The sequence below is a fragment of the Portunus trituberculatus genome, chromosome 41, assembly GCF_017591435.1.
Source record: "Portunus trituberculatus isolate SZX2019 chromosome 41, ASM1759143v1, whole genome shotgun sequence".
Lineage (NCBI taxonomy): Eukaryota > Metazoa > Arthropoda > Malacostraca > Decapoda > Portunidae > Portunus > Portunus trituberculatus.
The window spans coordinates 12514969-12530029 of record NC_059295.1 but is presented as its reverse complement, the minus strand read 5'-3'; the positions used below and the strand labels follow the sequence as shown (position 1 = coordinate 12530029).

At 39.9% G+C, this 15061-nt stretch overlaps 1 long non-coding RNA gene across 1 annotated transcript in view; it reads right to left on the bottom strand.

Moving 5' to 3' along the window:
• Positions 1-9712, bottom strand: part of LOC123516508 — a 31132-nt gene extending 21420 nt beyond the window's left edge. The window contains exons 1-2 of the long non-coding RNA XR_006678210.1: positions 9293-9712; positions 7099-7207 (exon numbers count right to left, since the gene is read on the bottom strand). This is a non-coding gene — a long non-coding RNA (uncharacterized LOC123516508). The remainder of the gene's footprint in view (positions 1-7098; positions 7208-9292) is intronic.
• Between the last annotated feature and the right edge of the window lie 5349 nt (positions 9713-15061).

Sequence of the window (15061 nt, the reverse complement as noted above, 5' to 3'; positions counted from 1 at the left end):
TTGCTCATGGTCAGTTTTTCCTCTTACATATATATATATATATATATATATATATATATATATATATATATATATATATATATATATATATATATATATATATATATATATATATATATATATATATATATATATATATATATATATATATATATATATATATATATATATATATATATATATACAACTGATGACTTGGCAGGTTCCCGTCAACGCGTTATCCTGATCTAACCCGTGGATATGGTACGCTTTAGGAATATCAGTCACATCTATGATATATACAAGCAAGATATAGTCAATTTTGAGTTTAAAGTCATGATAAATTTTGTCTGTATCTCAGTGACGAATATCCCTAAAACGTATCCTATGCATTATTTCAAACCGGTACATGACTAAACTATGATGAAGCAACTTTTAGTCTCCTTGACTGCGCCGTATCACAATCACCACCACCACCACCACTGTAACACCACCAACACCAATATATTACTGTTAAAATCACTATGGATCACACTTAGTCTATATTACATGTCCCAGTAGCGCCAGCAGCAGTCGATATCTTTTGTGACACGTAACACGTACGTGTTACGTAGATCAATTGAGGGCAAACTGCGGCCCGCCAAAGTAAGTTTGAAAGAGAAAATTACCAAGCATCGCCAAATGATTTTGTGAACATTTTGCTTTCTTCCCGAATGTTTTTTTTCCTCTAAAAGTTTTTTTATTTCGTCTGTTTTAAATATTAATTGGTTTGGGTTAATATACTATGTGATCCTATAAGATTGTGAATTCTTTCAATGCTGTCCTTGCCCCCCACCTTAGGCGATGCTCTTAAGGCTAAGCGGTGTTGTCCTTCATGCTGAATGCTTTAAGGGGATGATTGTTTACTCATGTCGGGAGGTTACTAATTGTAGGCTACCTTGTTCCATTCAATTCCAATTCAACAAGACTTATTTCCTTCGTCTTTCATCTCCTTTCCTGTTTCACTTAACTTTTTCCTAGGTCTTCCTCGTCCCGCCATCGCAATTCCGTACTACATGCGTTTATTTCAAAGATTATTTCAGTGCAGACAAGTTGTGCACGTAAGTGAATGAACTGCTTTATTTCATACCACCGTGCACTCCATATCATCTTGAAAACAGCTAACATAACACCTTATGTTTCCAGGGTTATTTCACTCAAGAAAAGTTATGCACGTAAGGCAAGAAAGTGAGTTGACATATTCCTTTATTACTTTGTTTCACACCGCAGTGTTCTCCCTATCAGCGTGCACAGCCTCCTATTGTACATTTGCCAGGCGTGGAGGTAAAATTAGGGTGTTACAAATACTACATGTTGTCTCAGCGCTCCTTTTTTTCCCGTAACATTAAAGTTTCCACAAGTTCTTTCATTAAGTTCTCTCTCTCTCTCTCTCTCTCTCTCTCTCTCTCTCTCTCTCTCTCTTAAAGTCTATTTTATGAAGATCTTTAAGACGTTGGCTTTTTCGGGGATTTCTCGGCCTTCGGCGCAGCCACAGAGTACATAGTACAATACGCACCTCAAGTACTAATACTTCGAAATTGAATGGTATTAGTGTAATTTATGTTTATCTTTTAAATATATTTTGCATTGTTTTTGCAAACACAACAATACTTAATAATGTTTCCTCCGACCGTTGTCACATCCCTCTGGGTGACCGAGTGAGGTCACACGCCAAAGTGACCGTGTTAATGCATGGGTCGCTTCCTCTCCTGCTACCAACCAAGATGAGAGAGAGAGAGAGAGAGAGAGAGAGAGAGAGAGAGAGAGAGAGAGAGAGAGTGTATCTAAATAACTCAATAGATAAAAAAGGAAATAAGAAAATGAAGAAAATCTAGAAGATAACAAATAACAACACATACACCTTTTCAAATTTAAACTGGCGCCCTTTAGCATCATGCCATCACTAACCAGTCAGCGGCAAGGCGTCCTAACTATCGTGACGTAACGCCTGCGCGGGCACTGATCAGCGGTAGTCATGTGATATTTCCCATCTTCAAGCCTGGAGACTTCAGGTAGTTGCGAAGGCTACGAAAAAGTACTTGTATTTTGTGCTTTCATTGCGAAAACAGTGTGATCTGGGGATCTTTTTGTGACTTGGTGTGGCATGGGATGCCTACTAGTGCGTGCTTACGGCGTATGCGGCGCTGTGAGGAAGGAGGGCGAAAATACAAGAGGGTGAAGACAGAGAGGTGAGTTAAGCAAGGCCGAGTTATTGCATATGGTAGAGATGGTGGTGGAATAAGTATTTAGATTGTGTGCCTTAACTTGAAAACTATGTGACCTGGCTGTGTTTTGGTGCTTTGGCGTGGGGGTAGGATGACTGACAGGCGTGGTGACAGGCATGGACGGTGCTGTGAAAAGGGATGTCCGAGATACAGAAGGGTAAATGTGGTTAGGTGAGGTGGAGCGGTCGAGCTGGCAAAGGCGAGGCGAGGCTTGTATGAGGATACCCAGTCAACTCTTTCCATCCTCGTGCACTGCATGCAGTGCATGGTGTCTGTTGGAAAACTGACAGGCAGTGTTGCCAGATGGCGCAGGTGAAATTTCAGTAGAAATATACGGAAAAATTCAGTAGATATAGGTAAAAAATCAGTAGACACACTCGATAATATATGTACATATAATCAAATTAAAAATGTTTCTATATGAATATATTTGAAGTAGTGAAATTAAATTAAGAAACTTTCTGTAAGTACCGTACTGCAATACTTTATTATAATATGCTGGTAGATAAAAATTACTTCTTTCACAAAACAAAACGAACTACCTTAGTTTAGCCTAACATACATCAGTCTTCTACTTCATCATCATCAGCAGTGGTTTCAGCTGCTGTTTCCTGCTCACATTAAATTATTCTTGTACATTTCACTATTCATTCTTTTAACCATTTCTTTTTTTTATTTCAAAATCATGACAATTATAATTTGATATAATTCTTTTTGTGTGAAGCATCCCACTAATAGTTTTAGTTGACAGTCTGTTTCTCAGTTTTGTTTTCATGAGATTTATGCTTGAAAATACTCACTCCACCGTTGCACTTGAGTGAGGCAAGCACAACAAATTAAGCATGAAGGTAGAGAGGTGTGGGTACATTGGCTCATTATCCGTGATCCACAAAAGGGGGGAAGGGAGGCGAAATACGCATTTACTACTTGATTCCAACTGGGGAGTGGAGGAGGGAAAGGAGGCCAAATACGTGTACTGAGTCTGATTTCTCGGGGGGAGTGGGGGAAGGAAAGGAAGGGAGGGACATGTTACGTGGGAAACAAACAAGGGTATAGGAGGGTTATAAACTGAATAAATATTATTTATACTATTGTGGGCACTACATGCAGGCACTACCAGAGGCCTATATAGCTTCGCTAACCCCCCACCCCACCCCTTCTGCTCTGCTCACTCCCTTCCCCTCTCATGAATTTCGAACTACCAGTAACCGGGAAGTTTAATTTCTGGAGAAATTCTGGAGAACCTATCAAAATTCTGTAGATTGCAGCAATAATTCGGTATTTCATGAGATTCGTCGGAATTTCAGTAGATCTGGCAACACTGCTGACAGGAGCCCTGGGAGTGCTGACTGCTGAGCACAGTGCTTCCATTTTAGGGTAAAATACCCTAAACTAAGGTAATTGGACCCTTCTTAGGGTAGTGTTTAGGGTAATGCATAAACTAGGGTAATTTTAGGGTAATCTGCCGTCCTATGGATAGGTGTGCTTGGAATGGTGCCAATCTGGTGGCAGGCTGGTTCTCTTTCATGTTCGATTCATGTACACAATCATCCGCGTGACTTGTATCATCCCTTCACCCCCCCACCCCATCCCCTTTCTCCCCAGTCTCCACTCACCCGTCTACTACGCGTACACGTTTTGGACCTTCGGACGGTTAGATCACAGTTCACACACAGAGTCAGTCACTTGCGAGGACGAGTCCACACAGAGCAGCTGCAGTAGTGGCTGTAGTGTGTAGTCCTGTGTGTGTGTTTAGGGGTGGGGGGCAATATTTAAACTTACGTATGATAAGAGTGTATTAATCAACAATCAATGGGCAACTTCGACAATCTAGGGTAAAACACTCGAATCTAGGGTAAAATCGACAAAAATCTAGGGTAAGTTTTCATCAACTCGTGGAAGCACTGGCAGAGCAGGGTGACGTAGTGCCCCACGCAGTGTTGAACGGGATGGCTAGAAAGGATGTTTAGCATAGCTGGGCATGATAATTATCGACAACCGGATATAAATTTGTCACCAGATAACCGATAAATCAATGAAGTGATAACATTAATGATATTTCTGATTTAGAAAATCGATAAACATAATTCAATCTTATTCTTACCAAACTTAGAAAAATCTTGGGAAAGTCAAATTGAATGTTTATCTTAATTTCACAAATGACTTTAAAATAAAGTACAGTAAGTTCTTATACGGTGTGTGGTTATCCGGTAAATTCACAGTTACGGTGTTTGGTAATTACTTCCCTGGATTCTATTTACGGTAAGAAAAATTCACAGATACGGTATCAGCTCGTGTTTTGTTTACATAAGAACATAAGAAAAGAGGGAAGCTGCAAGAGGCCGCCAGGCCTATACAAGGCAACCACTGTGTGCTTAAGCTACCTAATTCCATCTATCCTCCCCATCCATGAACTTATCTAACCTTTTTTTAAAGCTCCCTATTGACTCAGCCCTGACTACATGACCATTGAGACCGTTCCACTCATCAACCACTCTGTTTGAAAACCAGTTTCTTTCCATTTCTTTCCTAAACCTGAATTTTTCAAGTTTACATCGTACCATAGCGCCAGCACGCAGTGCGGCCACCACAACAATCAGTCTCTTCCCGCGTTCCCCACTGAACACAAGTGAAATCCTTACGGCGTGTTTTTTTATGGATATTATGAGTAAGGGCTGAAATCCTTACTGTCCCATTTCATCGGGAGAGACATCATCTGATAGAATACGTGGCGAGTGAAAGGTAAATAAAAACATTTTTGTTTATTTTTTTGCGCAGTACTTTACAATTTTTTTTTTTATATACCACTATTTTCATGTATTTTCATGTCTGTAGAGTGACTTTCGACGTGCTGGAACACATCCCCTATTATTACATGTTATAATGGGTTCGGTATACTGTAATTTCGATTTGCGTTAAGGTTTTCAGGAACGCATGTACCGTATAACGAGCATTTACTGTAATTCTATTTGATTTTGAAAGTTGAAAACTTCAATGTGCTCATGTTTCTAAATGTAAATTTATCAATTATCGCTAGTTTGCAATCAAAAGTATCGACAGTACCAATGAATAACTAAGCCGGGATTAAAAGATATTGTCGGATAACTGATAACTCAATTATCGCGATAATTTAGTAGGTGGCTATGGGCGTCAGTGTGCGAGAGTAGGTACTGTACCTATGTCCTGCCAAGCCTACAAGCGTGACAGGTTCTCTCTCTCTCTCTCTCTCTCTCTCTCTCTCTCTCTCTCTCTCTCTCTCTCTCTCTCTCTCTCTCTCTCTCTCTCTCTCCCAATTATGTCTGCATGCTGTCCCCATTCCCACACACACACACACACACACACACACACACACACACACACACACACACACACACACACACACACACACACACACACACACACACAAGAGGACATCTTTCCGTGACTTCTCTCATTACCAGCAATATTTCTTTGTTTGCGAGATATCCATGTTCTCGTTTTTCTTTCCTTTTTTAACCTCTCCTTTTTTTTGTATTTTCCTCGTTGATGTGATTTTTTTGTTTCAGTGATCAGTTTTTATCTTTTCACCAGTGTATTTCTAAAAGAGTTTGCTCGTTTGTGTTTTTTTCTCTCCCCTTTTTTCTTTTATTCTTATTTTTCACTTCACTCTTTTTCGTATGTCTTTTTTCATTCTTTCGAAACTATTTTTCAGTCCTTTTATTTTTCTCTTTTTTGCCCGTTTTTTTCAGCTCAACTTTTCATCATGTAAATCAGTCAGTGGTTCTTAACCTTTTTCAGTGCCCCTACCCTTGTTATCTCAGGAAAATTTTTCGTACCCCCTCCAACATAAATACTATACAAACTTATGAAAAGGATTAGTGATAAAAACCTTGCTGAGAAATTATTAGATTTTTTAATTACTGAACAAAGGCACTTTTTTTTATTTCAAATGAAAAGTGTCAATTAGTAGGATTCAATTGATTCAAATTATAACTAATTATGAGTAATGCTACATAATACACCAACACATTTTAGTACGAGATCTCAAGAAAATGTGTATGAAACCATAGACAAAGTAAGGAAATTGTTTACAGCACTAACTTCAAAAAGAGAAAAATAAGGAAAATATATGTTTTGCTTTCTCATGGTAAATATACAGTACCGTTGTACTGGCTACCATGTCTCGTACCCCTAGGTTTAAGGTTTCGTACCCCTGGGGGATACAGGTACCCCAAGTTAAGAACCACTGATGTAAATAGATAATATATATATATATATATATATATATATATATATATATATATATATATATATATATATATATATTTTTTTTTTTTTTTTTTTTTTACCGTTCGAAGTCATCTGTCACTCCTCATCTTAGGTCACAGATTATCCCTGTTTTTCTTCTTTTCTTTTTCTTTCCTGTCAGTATTGCTGCATTCATTCTTTTCATTTGACTTTCTCATCAAGTATTTTTTATTTCTTCGATGTTACTTTTCATACATCATCTTAGAAAATCATCTACTCAACTGATTCTTCTTTCTTTTTTACTTGTTTACGTACACTTCTTCAGTGACTTTTCTTTTAAGATTTTTCACTCCTTTTTTCTTCCGTATCTTAAAAAATCATTTTCTATCTTAGTAAGTCTTTAAAAAGTCTAGTGATTTTCCTTTTCCCACCATGTAGCCTACTATTTTTGTCATTCTCTTGGGATAATTTTTTCATTGCTCATATTCGAAAACCATTAAGTCCACAGATCCTTCATCTCTTCTTTAGCACTGGCATTTTGTTCGCAATGCACGTAAGGATGAAGGATGTATAGTAATAGTAATCGTGTGCACTGTGTATCTGACGCTGCACTGCTGTACGTACTTACCTTGGGCGTATTAGAAGGAAGAGTTGAGGTAGCTGGGAGTCAACAGACGTTACACAACACTAGATAGGGTGGCTTGAAAGGAACACTGTGAGATTTCCCCGGAGACATTCTGACGAAGGAAACCATAATTGTAAGAGTAATAGAGAAATAGAACAAGAAATAGTGACGAAGAACTTGAAGAAATTGGGTATGGTGACAAAGAAAGGAGGATATAGAAGAGGTGTAAGAGAACTGAGAAAGAGGCGATGGGAGATATAGTGTTGATTGAGAGGAGGAATAAGAACAGTGAATGAGTGAGTGAGTGAGTGAGGCCTACATTGTAGACAAAAAGAGAAAGTAGCACTAAGAGAATGAATGAGGGAAGTGAGTGAGTGAGTGAATGGTTGACTGAGACAGAGAGACCAAGGCAGGCAAAGTAATGAGAAGAGGAATGAGAGGGAGAAGAGTTTCAACGAATGAGAACTTAGGAATGAAGTCATAAAGACGAGTGAAACACCAAATAAACTCTATCACAAAGTGATTAACTGAAGTACAAGAAGCCATATTTATTTATAAACGTGAACCTGATGGCGTGAAGGTAACATCAACTTTATGGTACAGGCACAGACGCACTTCCGTGACCTCTTGTTAGTGCGTACCCTATCGTGCAGAATGGGAGTCTGATGGCCACCAAGGGACTTTGCGAGTATTTACGAGGACCGCCAAGCCGGTGGACTGTCACACGTCACCGCCACACGGCCTTTCAGGGATTAGGGGAAAAAGTGAATTGTTACCGAATTCTTCAAGATTTTTTCTTGGCTCTATTTTGGTACATGTTACTATTTTCCTGAGGATTGTTTTTGTTTCATGTGAAAATGATTAGGTTTCCTTGGAATTTGTCGTGTTCTCAGTGTAGTGCACTGTGTTTTCGTGAGAAATATGGAGTTTTCAAGGGAAATTAACGAATTTTTAATTTTTGTCTAACATCGTATTTTTTCTGTTCAAGTTATCGAGAGTCCCTTGTGAGTTAATAACTTTTCTAAGTTACCGAATTTCCTTTCATGAGAAATGCATCGTTTTATGTCAAATATTAGCAGAGAGAGAGAGAGAGAGAGAGAGAGAGAGAGAGAGAGAGAGAGAGAGAGAGAGAGATTAAAGAAGTTATGATTTAGGAGTGTGTGTGAGGATATAAGTTCTTACAATGTTTATATAATGCATAAATGTAGGGGAGTAAAGATAAAAGAGTAGATAGAGGTGACAAACATCCACTTCTCCGTTTGAAAACAAATCATAAAAGAACAAATATAAATTAGAAAAAAATTACTAATATTTCACTCGAGGTTAAAAAATAATTACTAATACTACCCTGCACTAACTATATCCTTCCCCTCCCTGTCCTTCCTCCTACAGCCTTGCTCTCAGCCTCCTCATATGCCCCACTGGTAGGGAAGAGGAGGAAGAGAGGGAGGAGGAGGGTTGGCAGGAGGGTATGAGACCGCCTCCCATCTTTCCCTGCGGTGTGTGCCAAGTTATCTCCATTACCCGGACAACACGGCCACACAATTACAGGTTGCACGTGAGGTAAATTTATTCGTGTCGGGTTGGTTTAATTTCTACCAAACTCGCACGTGGGGATACACGAACAGGCAGACGGAGAGACAGACAGGCAGGTAGATAGGTAGACGGTAAGATTCATAGATAAGCAGACGAAGAGACGGGCAATAAACTGACGAATGAACAGACAAACAAACGGAGGGTTGTATAGTTAGATGAACAAACAGACAGAGCCAAATAGACAGAATGATAAACAAACGTACATAGACAGACAGACATACAAGAGATGTCGATAAACAGAGACAAATAAACAGAATGAAACAGACATATCGACTCAAAAAAAAAAAAAGCAAACTTATATAAAAAGGAAAAAAAAAAAAGATTCCCACCACATACATACATACATACATACATACATACATACTTACATACTTACATACATACGTTATAACATTCAAACTTTTAACAGCACATTCCTTTCCTCATCTTTCCCTCGTTCGGCGCAGTGCTACATTACTTCCTCCCCACACACACACACACACACACACACACACACACACACACACACACACACACACACACACACACACACACTACAACGCTACCGGCCTGCCAGCTTTTGACACATCGGCGGGATTACAGAGAGCAGAGCAATACTCACGGGGATTACTCAGCGATGACCAAGGAACGAGGAAGAGACACGAGAAGAGGCAGGAGTGAGGAAACACCTGACGCGTCGAGCTTTCCGCATGATGAGATATGAGAGAGGAGATATGGAGAGGGAGAGAGAGGACATGAGAGGGAAGGATAGAAAATAAGAGGGAAAATATGAGAGGAAATATAGGGAAAAACTGAGGGGATATGAGGGAACGTATGGAAATGAGGGGGCTGGAGGAGAGGAGAGATATGGTGAGAAATAGAGCGTAACTGGGCAGAGAGAGGTGATAAAACAGAGAGAAGAGAGGGAAAGAGAAAGGAAACAGAAAAGAAAAGATATAGAGGTTTTTGGATTGAAGGCACAAATGGAAACGGACAGCAGAGTAACACGTGGAGAGAGAGAGAGAGAGAGAGAGAGAGAGAGAGAGAGAGAGAGAGAGAGAGAGAGAGAGAGAGAGAGAATGAAATTAAAAGTAAGGAAAAAATAAATAAAAGAACAAGTAGAGAGAGAGAGAGAGAGAGAGAGAGAGAGAGAGAGAGGAGGAGGAGAAGCTACACGCAAGGAGGAAAGTAGAGGAATGGAAGGACAGGATGCGTCAGGGCGTGCGGGAACACTCACCGATCCCTCCCTCCTCGTCCTTACCTCCCGCCTCCCTCCTCGCTTTAGCTCCTCCCGCGGGTATTATCGCGTGCGCTGTCCTGCTTCCCCTCAGTCCGTTGGGTCCCTGAATTTAGGAGCACGCGAGGCTCCACCAAGAGTCTCGCTCCTGCTTGCCTCACTGTTAGCCCTGCTCGTGGTCAGGGCGGGAAGGTGGTGCTGTGTCCTGCCTCCACCTCATCCTCCTCCTCCACCTTCTCCTACTACACCTCCTCTGCCCTCACAACCTCCACCTCCCTCCCCTCTTCTGACGGTACTGTGTGTGTGTGTGTGTGTGTGTGTGTGTGTGTGTGTGTGTGTGTGTGTGTGTGTGTGTTTGTTTGTTTGTTTGTTGATATGCATATTTCTCCCCGTTCTGTTTACTCGTTTCTGTGATTATCTGAAGTGGTTTTTTTTTCTTTTTTCCCTCATTTTCTTTTTCATTCGAGTGTTTTCCCTTCCTCTCTGTTTTTTGTATGCGTAATCTTTTCCTCTGCTCCTTCCTTCTTTCCTCTTTCCCTTCTTCCTTCTTCATACGCTTCCCTTGGCCCTGAATGAGAGAGAGAGAGAGAGAGAATTAACATGTATTGCAATCTACTTATGTGTCACTAATATTTGATTACTATGATATTTACCACTAATCTCTTTCACATTATTTCAGCATATGTTAGACCCTCACCTGAGAGAGAAGCTGTGAAACATTATGACATGCCCCTTGTTGTGGTCTTGTGTGGGGGGATCAAGTGGGCAGGCAAAAAGAGACTGATCATAGTGAGGTGGTCTTCCTTGGTCCTAGCGAGAAGGTCTTCCCGTGTTCTGTTCATCGTGCAGTGTTTTTGTTCGGTTAGATTACTTGTGTGATATTTTTTTTCCTTACGATTGGATTGACGTTCGTAAGAGTGTAAGAAGAGGAGCTTTTTCTTCGTGTGTGTGTGTGTGTGTGTGTGTGTGTGTGTGTGTGTGTGTGTGTGTGTGTGTGTGTGTGTGTGTGTGTGTGTGTGCAATGAGAAGGAGAAAGAGGAGGAGGAGGACAAGGAGAAGGATAAACAGAAGAAAGAAGAACAATAGGAAAAGGAGATGAAAGAAGAGTTTTTGTGTGTGTGAGTGTGTTTTTATCCAGCCAAGGGCACAAAGAAGGAAGAAAATAAATAGGTAAAAAAAAAAAAAAAACACGGTCTAACTTGCCGCTCCCAGAATAGAAGAAAAGGAAACGATTTTCTGAATCTAAACGGAGTCCAGTTTAGTTCCGGAGAGAAGTCAATAATTTTCTCCCAGCGGTTAAGTCACTGGAAGGGAGAAAATAGAAACAGACAGAGATCCTGAGTGCTTACCTATGAATTAGGTAGAGCGGTCAAGGACAAGGTAAAAACGGGTGGTGAATAAAAATAAGAGATAGATGAAGGAATTGATTTTTAGAGACATTGAATAGCACAAGGTTATACTGTAGATAAATAATGGTTAGGTGTTCTGCGGTTTCTTTTTCCATGAAGTGTTTATTTAGCGTTAAAATCTTGACAAATACAGAATAGAGCCCTTCCTATGACCTGAACTCACTCAAGAGAGAAGCTTCAAGTCATTTATCCTTTCTTTAGGCTAACTACCTCGGACCTGCATGGGAACTGGCGATTAAGTGGCGTTTTTGTTAAACTTTCTGTTGCTCTAGGCAAGTTTTAACCTCTTACATAAAAAAGTTTATGAGGGAAAACTTGAGAAAGGCAGGGAAGAGTCAGACATATAACAAGAATAGGGAGAAAGACTAGGCTAGGAAGATGCACAGAATAGGGAGAAAGACTATGGAAATGCACAAGATAGGGAGAAAACTAGGGATGTGCAGGTAAGTCATCAACCTAGACAGGATAAGGGGAAAGACTTGAGAGAAGCCAACTGAGTCATCAACATCAGATTGAGTGAAGACTTGAAAGAGAGAGGTGCAAAGTAACATCATCAGCACAAGAGCGAATGAGACAAGACTTGAGAGGCAGGGTAGAGGCATCACCATAAGACAGGATAGAGAGAAAGACCCGAGAGAGATAGAGCAACATTATCAGCACAAGAATGCACAAGAATGGATGGGAAAGAGTTTAGTAAGACGTAGTGGAGCCATCATCGTAAGGCAATAAGACTGGAAAGAAAGAAAGGCTTGGGCAGTGTAGCTCATTGTTTATAGCATATGAACAAAAGTGGAAGGAACTTAGAAGAGAAGATAAATTTAGAATAAAGGAAAGAGGTTGAAAGAGGACTTAAGGAACACCATTATTAATTGAAGTGAAGGAAAAAAAAACTTTGCCAGGAAAGGAAGAGAGGAAATTTGAGACAAAGATGCAAAGGGATGGATAGAGAATGATTGTGTAAGGCAAGCACAGAAATCCAGAAGTTATGCCAGACTTTATTGAAGGTTTTTTATATGTATAAAGCAACAGCAGAGGAGAGAATGACGAACACACACACACACACACACACACACACACACACACACACACACACACACACACCTGATTGTATAATACTTCCGGGGAGGTTCACTTGTCTTTCCCCCCTTCTCTCTCTCTCTCTCTCTCTCTCTCTCTCTCTCTCTCTCTCTCTCTCTCTCTCTCTCTCTCTCTCTCTCTCTCTCTCTCTCTCTCTCTCTCTCTCTCTCTCTCCTTTGTCATTACTTCTTTCTTTACACTCTTCCTTCTGTTATTATTATTCTTTTCTGCCTGTTACATTATGCACCGGGTTTATTATATCTTTCCTCCTTCATTCTTTATCTTTTTTTTTGTTACTCTCTTTCTCATCTCTTTCTTTCGTGATTTTCTTCTTTCTTCCTTCCCTTCTTTATTCTCCACTCTATCTCCTACTTTATTCACCGAGTTTATTACATCTTTCTTATGCAATTCATTTTTCTTTATATCATTCTTTATTTAATTTTTTTTTCTACGCTTCCTTTCATAACATTATTTTCTTTCTTCTTTCTTTCTTTCTTCCCTCCTTCCTTCCTTCCTTCATTCATTTCTTCATTTTTTCATTCCATTTTTTCTCGTATATTATCATTCATTTATTCCTTACCTTTTTTTTGTATTATGCTCTCTCTCTCTCTCTCTCTCTCTCTCTCTCTCTCTCTCTCTCTCTCTCTCTCTCTCTCTCTCTCTCTCTCTCTCTCCTTTCATTCATAACATTTTTTTTTTTCATTCCCTCCTTCGCTCATTCTCCATTTTTCACTCGCCTCTCTGTTATTCTTACTCTCAATGTCCTTCCTTCTCCAACCTCACATTCATTCTCGCACTTCATTTCCTGCATTCTTCCTCCTTCTCTCTCTCTCTCCCCCCTCTCCTCCTCCTCCTCCTCCTCTCCCCATCTCTCCCCTCTCCGTCTCTCTAGCACCACCCCTTCTTCCAGCCAAGAGCCCTCAAGGTGAACGCAATAATTTCCATGTTCCAAGAATTGTTTATTAATGTGAGTTAGGGTTTGGAGAAAAATGGCCAGGAAGATTAATGGCCTAAGACTTCTTGCCTCTCATTTTTTTTTTCTTTTTTCTTTCTTACAAGTCTTCTTTGTCATTCTGTGGTTAGATTTTCATTTAAGGTTTTGTCAGTTACAGGTGTATCGTTTGAGTGTTGGATTGATTTCCCTTTATCTTCCTTAAATACTCCTCTTTAATTTCTGTCTTTTTTTTATTATTATTATTATTATTATTATTTGTACCATGTGGGCTTTTCAAGGGAATTTTTGGGCTAAAGGGGATACTTTTTGGATACCTCTTATCTCAAAACCCACCCACTAGGAAACCGTTGCTCCGAGTGAGGAAGCCCAACCTACACTCGGACCGTGGACAGGATTCAAACCCGTGCGCTTGGTGACCCCTCGGACCTCAAAGCATGAATGGCTCCTCTGTACACACTCTCTCTCTCTCTCTCTCTCTCTCTCTCTCTCTCTCTCTCTCTCTCTCTCTCTCTCTCTCTCTCTCTCTTATTTATCTATTTTTTTTATCTTATAATTTTCCTTTGTTACTTAATGAATGTGAATCTCATTAAGGGTTTGTTGATTAATGGTCGTGTCCTGTGAATGGATGAGTCTTCCTCTCTTCCCTTAAATCCTTCCTTTTTCCCTTAGTTCCCTGGGACACATTCTGCTATCCTTTCCAGCCCCTTTCAAAATCTGGTTAACTGATTACCTAACTGTTAATTAATTGTTCGCTCCTTTTACAAGTGATTGCTTCCATATCCTGGTCTTACTCTTCCTTTCCTCTTTATTTGCCAGTTTCCTCCTTTCATTATCGGTTTCATTCCTCTTTGTCTTCTTAATTTACTCTTCTTTTTTCCTCTGTCTTACCTCTCCCGTTTCTTCTTCCTTTCTTCTTTGCTTGCCTTTGATCTACTGTATCCTGAATTCTTTCCTGTACCTCTTTCTTTATCCTTCTCTCCTTTGTCTGCTTGTCTCTTTCCCCCTAAAGAACAGGAGGGCAACATGTGACAGTAAACGGGAATCGATCTTTATTCACCTAATCTTTCATTCATGGAAACCACAGTCCTCTCGTTCAGACTTTTATTTTCGTCACCATCAAACAAACTGTCCAGCAGGGACCCAAAGATCTGTTTATATTTGTTTGCCTTTGTGTTCTTTTGCATTGTATTCCTTTGTTTACTCAGCCGTTTATTTCTCATCTCCTGTTCCTTTCTTTCACTTATTCCTTTCCTTGCAAAATATCCCTTGGTGTTTATATTCATTTATATTCATAGAACGAGACAGGTAGAGTTTATCGTACGTAGAGTGATTGATGGAGTCTTCTTTCATTCTTCTATTTAAAAATTCAGTTATCTCTTTTTTTATTATTTCTTTCTTTCCTTTTTCTCCTTGATACTCCTTACTGCCTCTTCTCTTCTTTTTGTTCGTCTTCGTCATCTTCGTTTTCGTTTTCTTCTTTTTTTCTTTTCTTGTTCTTGTTCTTGTTCTTGTTCTTGCTCTTGTTCTTTCTTCCTCCTCCAGGTCGTGTCGTAATGTCAGTTATTCCCATGTATTATAATGTATTCGTCGTCGCCGTTGTCCTCCTCCTCCTCCTCCTCCTCCACCCCTCCTACTCCTCCTCCCCCTCATTGATTATTGTTGAGTCATAGATGTACGTATGGTGTGTGTGTGTGTGTGTGTGTGTGTGTGTGT